Consider the following 5,557-nt stretch of genomic DNA (forward strand, 5'->3'; position numbering starts at 1 on the left):
TAAAGTTTGGATGATTTTTCCTACCAGGATTGTACGTATTAGAGGTCGGTCCATTGAAAGGTCATTGATAATTATTTACGGTATTGGATTGTTCATTCAACACTTCTCGAAAGGCGGGTATCATAGGACAATTTTCAATTGTATGAATGTTGCAATCACAGATGCCGCAAACACTTTCATTAACCTTATCCTTCTTTCCTTCCATGGCCTCAAATTTTCTTATGAGCGTAGTCACTTTATACTTGAGATCATCCTCTTCTTTCAAGAGATACAATCCACCTTTCTCCTTAGATTGAGTCGCCCTAGACGTGGTGTTCGATTTTGGGTAATAATCCCATGATTGTGTTTTTTCAGCAAGACTATCGAGGTAATCCCATACCTCGTCGACATTTTTATTAATGAATTCTCCATTACACATTGTCTAGACCATTTGGCGCATGGAAGATGTCAGTCCATTGTAGAAAAAATTTATGATGCGCCACGTTTCAAAGCCGTGTTGTGGGCATGAACTGATCAAATCCTTGAACCTTTCCCAACATTAGTAAAATGTTTCATCGTCCTTTTGGGTGAAGTTCATGATTGCTTTTCTGAGGGTAATCGTTTTATGATGTGGAAAAAATTTCTTTATAAATTCCCTTTGCATATCATTCCATGTGCCAATGGTCTAGGCCGCAGTGAATGTAACCACATTTTAGCCTTCTCCTTCAAGGAAAAAGGAAAGAGTTTCAGCCTGATTGTGTCCTCAAACACATTTTGAAAATATAAAGTGGCTATGATCTCATCAAACTCTTTCAAATGCAGATATGGTTCTTCAGATTCAAGCCCATGGAACTTAGGAAGGAGTTGGATAACTCCTGGCTTGATGTCCATATGTCCTGTATTTTCAGGAAAAATCATGCATGAGGGCGTACTCACCCCCGCTGGTTGTAAATAATCTCGTAAAGTACGAGGCGGGGGTGCTTGATGCACCACATTCTCATCTTGAATGTCCTCCACCCTAAGTTGGGGTAGAAGAGGTTGGTTTTCAGCCATCACTTCAATTAACTCAGGAGATTTCGAGTGGTGTCTAGTCCTGCGATGGATAGTTAACCCCTCAATCAATCCTCCTTCAGTTAAGAGACGTCGAGTGTTGTCACGGGCCCACTTGGGCATGAAACACTCACAACCCTCAATCAAATTCGAAACCTAATCCTAAGAAAGGAAAAGAAAGTCTAGAAAGAAAGAGAGGGTTGGAAAGAAGTTATCAAATTGGAGTCCCTAAGTTTAAAAACCTGCAAAAGAAAACAAAACAAGTCAGTTTCTAAAGAGAAGGTCTAAAATTAGAAAATCCTTAAAAAGAAAGATAGAAGTAAACTAGTTTCTAAAAGAAGAAATTCCTAAAAGAAAGTGAAAATTTAAAATAAATTAGGAAAGTCCTAAACTAGAAAGTAAGTTACTAAAAGAGATCTGAAAAATAGAACGTAGAGAAAGAGCTTACCGAATTAGAAATTTCTATCTTAAAAGCCTATAAAATAGGAAGGTTAGTTTCTAAAAAATAAAAAATAAAAAAAAATCTATAAGTAGAAAATTTCTAAAAATAAATTAGGAAACAAAGTTAGATTCTAAAAGAGTTAGAATCAGAAACTTGCTAAAATAAATCCTAATTTAGAAATAGCAAGGAAGAAATTAACAAAAGAAATTACCAATTTAGAAACCTATCTCAGAATCCTACAAAACAGGAAAGTTGGGTTAGTTTCTAAGAAGGAAAGAATTTCTAAAAGAGGAAATAACTAACCTAGTTTCTAAAAACAAAAGAGGAAAGTTTCTAAAAATAAACTATTTTCTAAAAATAGAAAAATACTAGAATTAGAAAATTTCTAAAACTCAAACCTTAATTCTAAAAATAGAAAAAGTAGAGAAATTAGAAAGGGATTACCAATTTAGAAGTTTATGTCAGGATCCTACAAAACAGGAAACAAGTTAGTTCTAGAAATCAAATAGAGATAAAAATCAAAAACTAAAGTTAATAAAATCCTAATCTCAGACTAATTCTAAAACTAATTAATTTTTAAGAATTGTAACCGTCAATCCCCAGCAACGACGCCAAAAACTTGTTCACTCCCCAAGTATAGGGTTATGTTGTAGTAATAAACTCGGTGAGATCGAGGTCGGATCCCAAGGGACTGATACCTGTACGTTATCTGAAACTAAATAGAACTAGAATTAGATTAAGGTAAAATCTAAATCGAATGTAATTTAATGAATAATGATGAAATAATTATCTAAATTTTAAAGAATTCAGGGAAAGAAAACTAGGGATTCAGAGGATCCACTTATAGAGATCAGAGAGATCTTATGCCTGCATCAAAAGCTCAACTGGACTTAGAGTGCATCTTCATCCAGTTGAAGGGTGTAACCATGAAGATCAAAACTGAACTTCCTTTGATCTAATTTTCAAGGGATGAAAGGTATATGAATTAGAATGGATTCCATCACCAAACCATGCCCAAGAGACAAAGTAAACAACAGAATTAAACTAATTACCAACCAATCAACAATATATAAAGGTTAGGAAGGGTACCCTCATCCGACCATGCCTAGGAGACGATGGTGAACAATAGGGCTTCCTGACGTCATACACATAAAAGGAAAGGAATATGCTCAAAGTCATCGCAGACCCATTGTAATTTTAGTCACAACAGACCATTAAAAACTAAAAACATTCCCTTAATTAAAAAAAAATCAACATCAATTCAGTCTAAACAAAAGGCATAGCAAAAAGTCTCCCATCACACTACAGGCTTCACCTCTTAGCCCTAGCTAAGAGGTTTAGCCTGACATGATTCGGCTAATCCTCCAAAAATTCAGAAAACAAACAAATAAAAGCATAAAACAAATCTCTCTCTCTCTCTCTCCTTCTCCCTATATCTCGTTGGAAACTTGAATGCCCTTCACGTTCTCTCTCCTTCTTTCTTATAGCCATCAAGGATGGTGGATGAGAGGTCAGCTGATAAAGGGCTGGAGCCGGTGCGGTCGTGCGTGGCAAGAGATGGACAGCTGTTTACGTAGCTGCAGCATCTGTAACATCTTATGCAGCAGAAAAGCGATCCAGAAAACTTCTCTTTCCTTGCTTTCTTTCCAAAACATTAACGCCCCTTGGGACATTTTGGGATGGCCTATTTGATGGACGGTCCAGATCAGTCGTCTGATCATCACCGAGCACACACCATAGCCTGCAAAAATTGGGTTGCGTCCGGATGCGAAACAGGGATGCGAATCTCTTTCGCTGTGGCGTTGGTGGGGCCCATTTCCTGGTGTTTCTCACAGGATCCAATCCATTCATTGGATTGTGCATGAAAATACATTCAGAAATGACGAGGTACGGCTTGAATTTGGTCTGGCCCATCAGGATTTCTACTATACCATCCATCATTCGTTTGGATGATATATTCTCGCGATTGCTTGCATGGGACCAAAGATCCATGTGGTCATGGTCGTGGATATCCCCTGGAACAGATTATCAGTTCAGATTGATTAGAAGGATCATGATGGTGGCCCACCACGATCCTCTGTTCGGTCGCTGGCGGACAGTGTGCAAACAAAGGAGTCTTACGCTGTGGTTGGTGAACCCATGATTGATTCCATCTGTGAAATCCAGTCCGTCCATTCGAATTCCCACGAAAAAACAGTCGGTCATGATCGGTTTTGGATCAGCTTCATCAAGACTCACGTCGTTTTGCTTGGTGCCATCCAATCTTGCGTCTACACCTCCATGTTCATGTAGCATCCGAGAAAAGCAGGAGGTGAATCAAGGTACGATCGGTTTGACCTCGTGAATTTACTGAATGGTGTGGATCTTCAAAAAATGTGATGATGTTGGCCCACCTGAAGTCGATCGCAAAGCTCTGTTGCGAACAGCGAAAATGCTGTTTCCTTTTTAAAGACGGACGTCGTGTCAGCGCCTGTTGACCGACTTCATCTGTTCGATGCACGGCGAGTGCACGGTTCCTCTGCACTCCACTCACTTAAAATGGACCCCACCTTGATGTATATGCAAAATCCAATCGATCCATCCACTTTTTCACCTCATGTACATTGTTGAAACCAAAATTGAAGCGCATCCAGATATCAGGTGGGCCCCAAATCTCTGTTTTATGGGATGATCTGTCCATTGGGTCACTTCCACAGAGATAAAACAGTTGAAATTCGACGTGTATGGTTAATTTATTGTCCTCAAGCCATGTATAAATTTTCAAGCCGATCAGATGGTGGGAACCTTGTGATCTTGCATTCTGGACATTTTTCAGGCCTGTTTGAAGTGAGTGGCTGGTATTTCTCTGATCTCTGGTACGTAAATCTTCGATCTTGGTCCCATGGAGTCCCATCTAATGCCTTGGTGATGCCAGGGCATTAAATCTATGCTTTTAGCATCCTTTCTAGTTCAAGCTTCTAGTTGCATCTTGCATCATAAACACGATTACAACAGGCCATTAAACAGTATTATGTTCATAAATCCAGGCAATAACTGGGGTCTGATATGCAATATTTGACCCTCAACAGTCTCATATATAGTCAAGTGGGCCGCGTCATCGGGCCACACCAATGGGCCAATATACATCAAGTGGGTCACATCATCAGGCCGTACCAATGGGCCTCATACAATGACCTCAAATATAGAGCTGTACACGAGTCGAGTCGAGTCGAGTATCGCCCTACTCGTACTCGGCTCTTAACGCCCGAGTGCTGCTCGTACTCGGCTTTACTCGGCCAACGAGCATGGACTCCCTGCTCGTACTCTACTCACCCGAGTACGAGCCGAGTACGAGTATTAAACGAGTCGAGTCGAGTCCGAGTTTTCGAGGTGAGTTCGAGTACGAGTAGAAATCAAGTCGAGTAGAGTGCGAGTTTTTGAGGCGAGTTCGAGTCAATTGGAATTCGAAGTTAAACTAAACAATAAAAGATATAAAATGCACATAATTTATGATTAAAAAACTTCGATAATTACATTAACATATTTACATTACATTATTCACTTCAAAATGACAATTTATAACTAATAACCTCCATAAGAGGAGTGTCTTCCTGTATTGTCATCTGATCCATCGAAACTGCTATCTATTTTTTCATACAAATTGGTTCACTTCCTCTGAGTCAGAAGGCGAAGAGATTTTTCCTTCGTGCTCTTTTACACTTTGAACTAGATTTTTCAAACTTGCTTTATGTGAAGAATTGTATGTAGTACCCAATGCCCTATAAAATTCACCGAGACAAGTCAGGAATTTGAATTTGTTACTCTTTTTTTTCTTCTTGTTTGTCGTACTCAAGTAACTCGACCCTGCTTCAACATCGTGTTGTCTTTGACTCGAATATCGCTGAAGTTTAGAAACATCTTCCATACTGCATTTTAAGGCGAGTTGGAATTGTTCTTCCTCCAAGCCTTTTAATCTGGCTTCCTCCTCTGCATCTTCTGTGGATGTCATTCGTGTACTAGATCCAGAAGCAGAAAGTTTGGATGGAGTAAAAGGTTTTCTATTCGAATCTAACAGAGCTTGAAAAAGAATTTGGACATCCTTAGGGG

General features: G+C 39.2%; 1 non-coding gene across 1 annotated transcript; it reads left to right on the top strand.

Moving 5' to 3' along the window:
• The first annotated feature begins 488 nt into the window (after positions 1-488).
• LOC131223789 (small nucleolar RNA R71) lies at positions 489-595 on the top strand. Its single transcript, XR_009160693.1, has one exon. It is a non-coding gene; the product is annotated as a small nucleolar RNA R71 (small nucleolar RNA).
• The last annotated feature ends 4,962 nt before the right edge of the window (positions 596-5,557 follow it).

The sequence above is a fragment of the Magnolia sinica genome, chromosome 1 (genome assembly GCF_029962835.1).
Source record: "Magnolia sinica isolate HGM2019 chromosome 1, MsV1, whole genome shotgun sequence".
In the NCBI taxonomy this organism is placed as follows: domain Eukaryota; kingdom Viridiplantae; phylum Streptophyta; class Magnoliopsida; order Magnoliales; family Magnoliaceae; genus Magnolia; species Magnolia sinica.